The following is a 12,785-nucleotide window of genomic DNA, read 5'->3' as shown; positions in this document are numbered from 1 at the left end:
TTGTGCCATTTTACCCCACAAGCAATTTAACATCACTTTGGCAAACGATCGCCTGCCTTCGTTTTTCTCGATGTGGTCTAAAGAGATGCCTTCTTGTTCATAGTATTTCTCTTTGAATTGTATTTGGCTTCGGGAGTGTGACACCAGGAAGGATAGCCGCTGGCTTCTTGCTTCAGTTTCAAAAAGGCATCCACGTAGTCGGCGAAAATGCCTTTCTGACTGGGGTCACCCTTGTGGCATTGTTGTGTCTTGGGAAAGTGGCAAATTTCGTACACTTCTAACAGTTGGTATCCCATGTCCATAGCTTTGAACAATTCTACGCTGACCCAGGTTCCGTCAAGGCACGTTCTTCCTGGCTGTGCTGACAAGGTTGGTCTTGGTTGCACGTTTCGGCACAAGTACGGCACAAGGGAAACATCAGTTTGCCTTGACAATGGTGAGGTAAGACGGGATGGTATAGGTTCGTGGGAGGCAAAACTTTACACTTGATCAAGCCTTCGTATTGTCGAATGTTTTTCAGGTCGATGTGTTCCGTCAGCAATTGTGGGTGACCTACAGGAAAGCGACAATATTTGCACACGTAGGGATACAACGAACACACGTCCAAGTATTTGATTTCTTCTCCTTTCTCTTCGTCGGCTTGGTACAGCAAACAGGCGGCATTGGTCCTTCCTCCGTATAAACTATCCCTCGGGTTCAGCGGGTCCATGAAATGGTAACTTTCCACGAGGCGTTTAAACTCGGGATCGGTTTTCATACGGTGATCGTACTCGTGTTCCCACATTTCCACCACTTGGTATCCTTGCTGTTCTAACTTTAGGCGTCGCTGACAAGTGTCCTGGTACAAGTCTTCCATGGTTCGTTGTAAAAACTTTTTTTTAGTGCCACGGTCAGGGTAACAGACGGGACATCCGTGAAATAAGCAACCTTTAAACTCGTCCACGATCTTGGGGTTTTCTAAGTCCCAGCCATCGACCGAATACGTTCCGATGGTCTTTTCACCCCCTCCGTTGCGGGCATGCTGAATCCACTTGTCTTCCTTGTCGCACAAGTAATGTAACCAACGTAGGGCTTTGACCGAGTATTGACGTTTGACAAAGTGGTTGGTTTGAGGGCTGATGACAGCCACGGTGTTTTCAGGCATGAATCGTTGTCGATACACTAAGGAACACGCTTTGGCAATGGTGCAAGCTTCTTTCAAAGGATCGACCCCTCCGTGTTCCATGAACAGTTCTCGAAAGTTTCCACAGCAACGCCGTAAAATGTCCACGTCGGAACGACAATACTTTAGCATTTCTTCCTGAAAGTCGAAAGGGTCCGAGGCGTGAGCCTGGTACCAAGCGTAGAAAGCTTCTCGTTGTTCGGTACGCATGTTGTCGGGGTCGTAATAGTGAGCCTCAGGTAAATGGGGTAGAACGGCGTGTTGATTGGCTTCCGTATTGAAAAAATGTGGAAAGTAGCCATTTCTGTCATTCCAAACGTTTTAGGCATTCGGCTCAAAGGCATGGCCAAATAGCTCATCGAATCTTTAAACTGTACTTGTCCCACTTGCATGAAAATGATTTTGGCTCCGTTCAAAGTCACTTTAGGACGCTCGGTGCCTTGTTCCGTATAGTATCTGAGAAGAAACTGTCCATCGTATCCGGAGAAATTGTGAGCCATCACCGTGGCATGACGATGACAATCTCCGTAACGTTCGATGTCCTCTTGGCTCCACGTCTTGTCGATGGGGTCTAAGACCCATTGGGCAAAATCGGCTAACGTGTTCGGTCCCCGAAAGATTTTTTCACGCCCTCCAGGAATTTTGCTGCAGTGAGGGCAATGACTGAAGATAGGTTCTTGAATGCACTTCTCGCACGCTCGATGAGCCACGCAGAAATTAGGAATGTGAATGCCGGTCTCTTGCATGCATTCGAAATCGAAAAAGATGAAATTGCCTTTCTTCTTGTGACCGTCATCTTCCTCTTGTTGGGGTTGGTATTTTTGCACGTAGCATTGGTGTTCCAAGTCCACGATGTGGTGACAAATGTGACATTTTTTCTTTCCTGAACATACGTGTGCCTTGGCACTATTGGTACGTATGCCTTGTCCACACGCGGGGCACAATCTCAGCAGCTGACAAGCGCATTTCTTCTGTGAACCTTGCGTCTTCAAATGTTGTTGGTAACAGGTAGGACTGACAAACGTGCGCTGACAAGTTGAACAAGGCACTGGTTCTTCGCTCAGACAGGGTGGAGAGGCCAAACATCCTGGGCATTTCATTCCACAATGCTTGTGTTGCTCTCGATTGTTATAACCATAATCACATTTCTCACAATAATAACTGTATCCCAGGAATCCGGTGATGGTGGTAATGGTATCGAAATGGTCATCGTGATAATAAACATGAATGTATTTTCCGTCCTTAAAATCTTGGCCTCGAAACAACAGAGGCCCGCTCATTTCTTGAGGGTGCACTTTCAAGGTGTATCGTGGAGCTAGGACATCTTGCAATTTTTGCATCTCAGGAATGCCACAGGGTGTGTCTTTGGACAGGCCAGCTTGTTGCAACAGGAGTTCTGCTTCGTTTCGTTGTTTGGCTCGATCGGAACGTTGAATAGCGTTCCAGGTCGTTCTTGTTGGCATAGGTTCGTCCCACCACGATGGCACGGGCTAAACACATCTGGTCATGAGTGTTGTTAATTCGGACGAGACTCTTTTTGGTGTTGCGAAGCTCGTCCACCAATAACATCTTTTTGCGTCCAGTCCCTTGAGGAGGAGAGACGTGGGTCATGTCCAGTGTGGCTTTTCCATCGGTGATGTCAAACTGATCATTAGATTGTTGTACGTGTTGAATCTTGTCCATGACTTTGGAAGCGGTCAATTCTGCAGGGGTGCTAAACTCGATCCAAACAGGGGATTTCAAACCGTCGTGTTGTATGGAAAGTCTCAAGCGATCGTCTTCTTTGGGTTGACATTGTCGCTTGAGTGCGATGAACAAAGAATCCCACATCTCGGTGATAAACCCTTCTGCTTTCTCCAAGGGTACGTCGGACTTGAAATCTTTAAACTTCACCGTGTAGGTGTAAGCCGTGGTTCTAAATTTTCTAGAGGAGCGCTTTTCCGTCTCTCGAATGGAATAGTATTTTTCAGGGTTGACTAAGGGTGACGAACTTGGTTTAGAGGTTTCAAATTCTGGTTCACTCATGTCCTCTTCAAAATCACTGGCATGAATTTGTGTCAAGATTTCAGCCCTGGTACGAGGCGATAGATCACGCTTCTGCCTCTTACTTTCTTCTTCTTCTTTCTTCTCGAATGAATAGGATCGTTTCATCTTGAGTGCAAAACGTCAAATGACTCAAGTTTAAACACCATAGACTAATTTATAGTCATGGCAAACCAGCGTATATAAAAAGGGTGTGTGTCTTGTCCTTTCACTATTCATTTCACTCTCAAACCGAGCACAACGATGGAAGAGACTAGCCAAATCGAACGTTTCGTCAGAGCTTTGCGAGGGGTCATTAGAAAATTCTCTTCAGACCAGCCGACAGACTACTCTCCTTCCTTTCGAGATAAGAGTCAGGATACTTGCTATATCTGTCAGAAGAAAGGGCATTGGTCTTCAGAGTGTCCAGACCGTCAAAAAAGAAAAAAAAAACAGGGGCTAAAAAAGACAAAAGTCAAGATACCTGTTATTATTGTAAAGAAAAAGGACATTGGTCTCCAGATTGCCCAAAAAAGAAACAAGAGGAGTCAGAAGAAAAGAAGGATTCTTCAGAAGAAGAGAGGGATTCTTCGGAAGAAGAGAGGGATTTTTCAGAGGAAGAAAGCAGACAGGTGAAGAAAAAGAAACAGGAGAAGAAAAGAAGAAGGGGAGAAAGTGAGGAGGAAGAAGAGGAAAAGAGTGTGACGGTGAAGAAATTCAAAAAACAGAGAGACTAAACAAGGAGACAGAAGAAGTCAATGAACTTTTTATTAAAGTTTTGTGTTGTGAATTGTGAATTGGATTGTAAAAATGGATAAAAGAATAAATTAATGATATAAGGTAAGTGTCTTTGAGTTTTGATTTTAAAATAAGAACGTACACTCACGCACTCATACAAAGACACGTACTATAAGGGTAAAATGGGCTGTTTACTATTTATTTTGAGTTATTGGCAAATTGAAATTGTATTTCTTTTCGAGAAATGTGGGTGGCCCTGAAAAGGGCCTTTTTTCTTTATGGTGTACGGGTGAGTTTAAGCAATCAACTTTAACTGCCTTAAGCCTTTGCCACGGCCAAGGCCTACTTCTGGACTGCGTAATGTTGATGATGATGACTGGGTTGAAATCACTAAGGGTGGTACGGTAGGCTTAGTCACAGGGTTGATGTGTTTAGCTCGGGAAGGTCGCACCCCAATGGATCGTTTTCTGAGTTTCCGTCATGTTGAATCACTGTCGCATAGATTGACTGCACACAGGCGCTAGCGAATCTATATAGACCACGTGACGTCACAGACTGCTCTCTTCGGATTGGATGCGGGCTGACTGAATTTTGTAACGCGTATTCGGATTGGTGAATGAACTCAATCCGTTTCAATCCTTCCTCTACCTATAAATAAGCGCAGTTCACTGCATTGATTCACCTGTTCTCGTCGCTTCAAGATGTGGACCACAGTCGAATCATCCACCCTTGTGTCTTCCATGATGTTCAGGACGGACATGCTCATGTATGTCCGATCCAAGTGGACCGTTGTCCACAGGACAAACACGAGTCTGTGGATACGTAGAATCTACGTAGAAAGACAAGGATGCCTCAAAAGAGTGCTGATTTACGGGCCAACAGTGAGACGCAGCCTAAGGACAAGAAGAAGACCAATGCGGTGCCCTTTATGTTAATGGATACATTAACATAAACCCAAAGGCCCTTTTCAGGGCCACGCATATTTCTCGAAAAGAGAATGACTTTTCAATTGCCTACCCTTTTTTAAATTTAAAAAAAAAAAAAAAAAAAAATCCCATGTTCAGTTCCCCTTGTCCCTAGACAAGCCCAAACTCTATTCCCCCATGTTAAATTCCCCTTGTACGTAAAGTGACCCACGATTTATTCCCATGTTAAATTCCCCTTGTACGTAAAGTGACCCACGATTTATCGCCATGTTAATTCCCATTGTACGTAATCTGACCCACGATTTTTCGCCATTTTAAATTTCCATTGTACGTAATCTGACCCGGAGGGGTCTGTAATGCTAATTCCCATTGTACGTAAAGTGCCCCCATTCGCTACTTACAGCTCACTCAACACCGAGCTGGATACTAAGATATTGCAAAATTATATTAAAAAACTAGGACATTGTGAGCAAAAATGCTGCATTGTATTCCAACCTAAATAAATTCAACACAATGCAGATGACAAGCAAGAAGTGCCATAAAATCATTATGTCGTATTCACTGAAAGGTAATACATTAGGAAACGTCAATAAAATAAAATGTTTAGAGGTAAAATCACTAGGGATACAAGAATTATGTACCAAAGCAAATTATACTTAGTCCCTTTTAAGACTTAAATTGTCATCCTGCCTACAAAATGAGAACGAACTAACTTAACTAGTTTGGTTAAACCTAATTTTAGAATATGCTTATACGCTTTAGCAGCCCCATTCACAGTTTTTATAGGATAAAAATGAAAAAAAAGATTCAGAAGCGAGTAACCATGTTTGTTATATCTGATTATGATTATACTACAGGAAGGTATGACCTCATTATTGAATAAGTAGCCGAAAAACAAAGAAGAAAAAAAAATCCTTCCACAACTTAATCAATCCAAAACGAACCAGCAGAAATCGATAAAAGAAAATAATACTTATATGATGTACGCACAAACTAATGGTTAAAATTTAACCTCTTCCGCCCAAAAACAACATCCAAATACTGGAATTTATTACCAAAAATATTAACCAAAGCTGCCAAATCCTCAGAAAACTACATTGAAACAAACACTTCAAAATTAATTCACACATTTTTTCTAAAATAAATAAGTTCTTGTTATAAAGGTTTATAATCAGTGCCGGATTACCCATTATGCACACTATGCACGTGCTTAGAGCATAATATAAAACTTAAAATTAAATGTTGATGATAAAACTTAATGAATTATATATGACTATTTCGATTTGCATGTAAGAGTATTTTGATTTGGAATGATAGTAACACTGGTATTTTCTCACCTATTTAGCTGGTTTTGTTTTTAACTTTACATTGGGGGTAGATGGCACAATGATATTTTAAGTGCATTGGGCCCTGGAAGGCCCCAATCCGGCACCGTTTATGATGGAGTACCGACAAAATCTAGATCAACATCTCACTGTTCTTCAGTGAGTGACTGTTTGTGATTATAATTTTTAACGTAGCTTTAAAAAAATTTCAGTCATATCGCTACGATGTCTACATTGAGGCAGTTTAGAGTGATGTCTTACACTGGGGCATCATGCCGCAGACATGTAGCATGATGTCCCACCCAGTCACATTATTCTGACACCAGACCGACCAGTCCTAATACTAACCTCTTAATGCTCAGCGCCAAGCGAGGCAGATGTTAGTATCATTTTTATTAGTCTTTGGTATGATTCGTCCGGGATTCGAACCCTCGATCTCCCGCATCCGAGGCGGACGCTCTAACCACTTGGCCACCGGAGTGGTCAAAATTAATGGTAAATGAACTTGCGCAATTCCATTGGAAGATTCAAAGTGTGCTTTTCGAACTGTCCGTTTACAAAATTGTAGTTCGGCGCCACACTGATTGTAGAAACTGACATTGATAACCATTTATCCAAGTAGAGTTTTGTGTCTCTCATAACCGTTCCCAAGAATCAGCCTTCGTATATTATTCAGATAGCAACAGTTTAAAAATGTTGAATCTTTCGACATTTGCGTTTAACTTAAATCAGTACAAAGGAGAGGTAACTGTGTTCTCGCAGATCCAAATGTAAATTTAGGAATGTGATCATGTAAACTAGTCATTCAGGTGAATGTCTATTTTGTTACTCCTGCGCTGGTCAAACAATAATTCGCAGGTAAGTCATACTGAGGAAATGTAGTCCCTAATTCATCATTCACCACACGTCGTGATGAAGTCTCACCTTGGGGCAACATTTCCATTGCAAGTTTTTGTTAATTCTAAGTATTGAACATTCTCCTGCTCATCCGACAATGAAATTCTGTGTAGCACTCCAACATTTTAGGTATAATTCGTTGCATCCAAAGTTTTACAAGATCTGTTTAGTTGATCAATGTTTAAACAGTCGTCTTCGATGCTGGCATCCAGATCTATCGATGTGCATGCAACTATCGATGTCAAATTTAAGGACTCAATCTCCTAAAGGTTCCAAGACAGAACATAATTTTATAGAACCATTTGCTGGCGCATAAACAGAAACGATGGCATTGCTAAAGTCGTAGAGGAGTGCAGACTGTAACTGAATTCAACAAAATCAAACCTTCAAGTATGATTTATATGTATTTATTGAGTTTTCCTTTACTGTCGTTGTGCTGAAAGCATAAATTTGGTCTACAGAGCATTCGGTCACTGACAATATCGAACGTTGAGCCAGTGTTTCCCTTAAACAATTCAGCATGACATTAGTACACGATCGTCTTCCTTCGTTCTCTCATACGCGTTTTATTGTGATGCCTTCTAGGAATTTGTCCCATCTTTGAATTGATCGTTGTCCTCAGGACACCAGGAAAGAAAATCTATAGTTTATTGTTTTAATTCTAAAACTCAATAACGTAGCCTGGCAAAATCCTCGGACTTAGTGCATGAAAGAATTCGAACCTCACCCACGTTATTCTTGAAGCTCGTTGTTGATTATCTTGACGACAAGGTTGGCGCTTATTATAAACGTTAGCACATATACGACGGAAAGAAGAAAATATCAATTTTCTGCGACAATGGTGAGGTGAGGCAGGATAGTGCAGGTTCGTCGGTGGAAGAACTTTATATTTGATCAAACCTTTGTACTGGCTTATGTATTTCACGTCGATGTATTCGCTCAAACATTTCTGGATGACCGGTGGGGAATAGAGCAGATTTACACAAAGAAGGATACAACGAACACATGTCAATGTAATTTCATTTATTCTCCTTGAGATGCGTCAACTTCATGTAGCACCTATATATCTAAACATGCTGTCGCGTACATTCAAATGTTATATGTCCACTGCATGGTACTCTCTGGTGAAGCATCAAAATTCTGGATCCCTTTTCAATGCCGATCGAAATTGTGTTCCCATCTTTTGATCACTTGTTATCCATGACGTTCCAAACTCAGGTATCGTTCAAAATACACCAAGCAATAGAAAGTTTCTCGTTGTTCTGTTTCCATACCGTCGGGGTCGAACTATAAAGCAAATACGGGAGCGCGACATGTTGATTTCGTTTGGTGTTCAAAACATATAGAAAATGGCCTTTTGCCAATTCATCATTTCTTCATTCCAAACGCTTTAGGCATTCTGCTCAAATACATAGCCAAGTAACTTATGGAATCTTAGGCTTCCACGGAGTCGAGACACAGTTTCCTCTTCCACGGAGTTTCCAGACTAAAGAATTTACACTAGGGTCGTCACTTTAAAGTCAGATTGCTCTAAAGTGTACGCCCTAATTATTTATACCCAATCGTAGGCAAGGGTTCCTAATCTTTCCCAAAGAAATAATTGCTTTCATCAGAATTAGACAGCTCAGAATATGTGTACGACAGTGCGTGACAATTTTCCCTTTGAAAATATGATAAGTGGACATATGTTCCTACCAAGCGGTTAGGATCGGTACCTCAAATGTTTACTTCTAAAGACCGCTTTAAGATACCACGGTCAATTTCACTGGGTGGGACATATTGTTCTTTTGAAGTTTTCACTGACATGGGGGGGTGGGGGAGATGAACGACGAAAGTTCAGATTGACCCTTCACAAAGACCTTCCTGGCTTAACTGCGATAACTTTAATTGCTAAATGCATTCAACTTTAAATTTTCTGTAATTCAAAATTCGACACTTCACAGTGCATGATGGTGACTCTATTCACTGTGGTTGTTGGAAGTTTTGTTTCTTGTTCTAAAGAATATTTCCATGGAAACTGCTTGTTCCGAGAAATTGTGAGAAATGTTATAACTGTAGCGTATTGATTACAGTTAAGTAAAGATGCAGATTTCTTCCTTCCAAGTGTCGTCGCTGGGGTAAAAAATAAAAACACTTAGCAAAAACGGAATTAGTACTAGAACCATGAAATATCCTTTTCCGTCCCAATATAATCACGCTACAATTCCGGCAGTGATGAAATAAAGGTCCTAGAATACACTTGTTATAAGTGCGATTAGCTACACCAAAATTAGGAATGTAAATTCGAAACTCTTGAGAACATTCAAAGTAATTTTTTTTAAAAATAAAACACGTGATCCTTTTCCTCGTTGTGGTCGTTGTTCAATAATTCTTCAGGTTCACTGTCATATTTTTTAATATAGTACTGATGATCCGACTAGATGAACGTGATCACAAATACAACATCGTTTCATTGGTAGACAAAGATGTGACTTAATGTCATGGGTACGAAATGTTTGCTTGCGAGTAGAGCATTGAATTATTTCTTGTCCTTCAAGAATGCAAGGTATGGACGCCAAAATGACATATCTCTTCACAAAGAATATGGTACTCCCGACCATCAAAATCCGTTGTCACATTTTGTCGCAGTTGTATTAGCATCCTTCAAATACAGTGGTCCTAGAAACAGCAACAAAATGATTTTGATGATGATAAATGTGAATGTCGTTTCGGTCCTGGAAACAGAAAATCTCAATTTGACTTCAAAAAGTACTCTATCAATACATATCCAGGGGTCAGCATGTCCTGAATTATTTGGAACTGTACACACGGTCTCTTTCTAAGGCCTTGAATGTTTCAAACTTTCTACTTCTCTCCATTGTTGAGGTAAATATGATCTTTTATTTTTCCCTATAATGGTTTCCAATCCGGTGTATCGTTCTCCATTGCATGAGTTCCACGATTCTGATGATTGTTCATCTGGAGATACTTATTTTAGGAAGCTGATCCACCGGTGCAACTCTATGCGTTTTCCACTGCCCCTAGGAGAGGAAACGAGTGTCAGATAAGGAGTGGCTTTTACATCGGCCATGTCACATCCACCATTCAATTATTTTCCACGATTTTAGAAGAAGTTACTTCTCTGGATGTACTGAAAACTATATCTTTACATGATATTTTTCCCAAACGATCGCATATATTGATTGTGGTAATTATTTAATGGAGATAGACGATTTGTGTCGGGACATGCAGCTCGAACTCTCCAAATTTGACCGTGTAAGTGTTGGCAGTCGATCTGAGTTTTTAAAAAGTCATTTTGTGGCTAGCACGAATGTAAACATAATCTTCAGAGGCTATCGAACGACTTTCTTTCATGAATGTTCTTCAGTCTATCTCAGTCTTGTGGAAGTAACAGATTATGTTGGATCAAGATCGATCATGCCCTCTTCAAAAATCGTTAGGATGAACTTCTGACAAATTTTTCATAAAGTGCTGGGTGACACAGAATGTCGTTGCAGCTGAGATTCTGGTTTCTGCTTGGAAGGATATCATTATTTCATGGTGGTTGTTTGTTAATTTAAATTTGATTTGGCTAGCTTATCTCTCCTCGTATAACTCAAAGAATGCACACATTAATTTTCAGTCTCACCCAGTCTTCCTAAGAGAATACACTAATTAAAGTTCAGTATGTGAAGATGGAAGAGCCACACCATACCACACTTCTCGTCAGAGATTTATAGACTGAAGTTCAAAAATAAAGCAACAAAAACAATCTGATCTCGAGAAAAAAAGTCAAGATACATATTATGTCTGTCAGGAGAAAAGACACTTCCAGTACGTCCATAACGACGAAGAAAAAGAACCTCTTCAAGACAGGAGAAAAGAGAGACTAAAGTAAAAATACTTGTTATCAGGGTCAAGGAAAATTGCATTGGTCTTCAAAGTGTCCAAAGAAAATGAGAAATAGAAATAATGAGTTGCGTTCAGAAGCGGTATAATAAGAAGAAGCCTTTTCCGTGAAAACATTGAAAAGCGAAGACAAGCGAAAGAAACAGCTGTAGATTCCGAGATAGTGAAAAAAATTGAAGAAGAAGGGTAGGAAAAAGAGAAAAATGGATTGTATGATATGTTTTGAAATTTCTTTATGATTCTTATGCATGAGAAAATATACCCAGAAAGGTAAGTGTTTGTATTCAACTGTTGTTTTTAATATAGACGAGATAACACACACAGACGCACACACATTTTATAATAGGAGGAATTTTTCATAATCAACTGTAACAACCTTGCATCTTATCACCTTTATTACTGTTAGTGAAGTAGAAGTAGTACTGTAAACGCCCCCGTCGTTCAGTAAAACTCAAGCATGTGAAGACAGGTTTCGGCAGACTGCGTCGAGAAAACCGATAGGAGGAAGGGGTTGTGGAGCGAAAAGAGCATAACAAGTAACGTAGGTAGTCCTGGTCATTCCACTGTATCTGCTTCTATCGCCAGACGTCTTAACCGTTTCTAGCCACTGGATACAGATGGTTTTGGACGAGAGAGTGAGATCGACTACGTGCAACTCTTCCTCACTTTAAACCAAGTCAATACGCAAGTCACTTGGACATCCTTCTCACCAAAGTCCTGTGGCGACAGACGAGTGACGAAGTAGCAGTTGTGGGTACACTGGCATCCGTATACGCAAACCTGCACACGAGCGGCTCAGGCCAAATGGGTCGTTATTCACTGACACGGAGAAACAGTGGAGCTCAAAAGCCCCACTGAGCGACTGATTAGCCCTTTCAGGATCGTACTGCTCACCTCCATATGGCATGAGGAAAGGGCTAGAAAAATAACAAAAATTGCCTGCATCATCGTTCCCTAACCAGCTAACCACAGATGGCGGGAGCCTACATCAGCGGACTAAACACTACAAAGTACAAGATGAAGATCGTTCCTCTCACCATCTGCGCATGGAACGTGCGCACACGTTTGGACATAAATGATGCTGACAGATAATCAGATGAGAACTGTCCTGATTGGCAGAGAGCTAGCCAGATAAGACATCGGCATTGCAGCCTTGAGTGAAACCTTGTGGAAAAAGGTGTACCTTGTGAAAGAGCGCTGGCTACACTTTCTTTTGGAGCGGAAGAGGAAGTAAGGAGCGAAGTGAGACAGGATTCGGCTTTGCAGTGAAGTCAATGTTTGATGGCAAGGTAGCTGGACATACAGATGGTGTGAACGACAGTCTTATGACCATGAAACTCCCCCTGTCGAATGGAAGAAAGTATGTCACGATCATCAGTGCCTACGCTCCAACCATAACCAATCCAGAAGATGTAAATGACAAATATTGTTAAGAACTCCACTCTGTCATAACCTATTTCCCCATATATGACAAGCTCATCATTCTTGGTGACCTCATTGCAAAAGCTGGTTCTGACAACATCTCCTGGGAATGGGTCATTGGAAAGCATTATGTCATCAACAATGTATTCCGCCTCTCTAACGTCAACAGGACGCCATGGATGCATCCCCGATCTAAGCACTGGCATCTTATAGAGTACGTGATAGTCAGGTAAAGGGACAAGCAAGATGACCAAGTCATGTGTGGTGCCGAATGTTGGACTGACCACCGCCTTGTAGTCTCCAAACTAAACATCTGTATCCAACCTAAGAAACGCCCGCAAGGCAAGAAGATTAAGAAACGGATGAGCATTGCCAAGCCTAAGAAGTCCAACTCCAAAACGACCT

This window comes from Sinohyriopsis cumingii, chromosome 1, assembly GCF_028554795.1.
Source record: "Sinohyriopsis cumingii isolate HCF-2022 chromosome 1, ASM2855479v2, whole genome shotgun sequence".
Taxonomy (NCBI): Eukaryota; Metazoa; Mollusca; class Bivalvia; order Unionida; family Unionidae; genus Sinohyriopsis; species Sinohyriopsis cumingii.
This window is presented reverse-complemented; position numbering follows the sequence as displayed.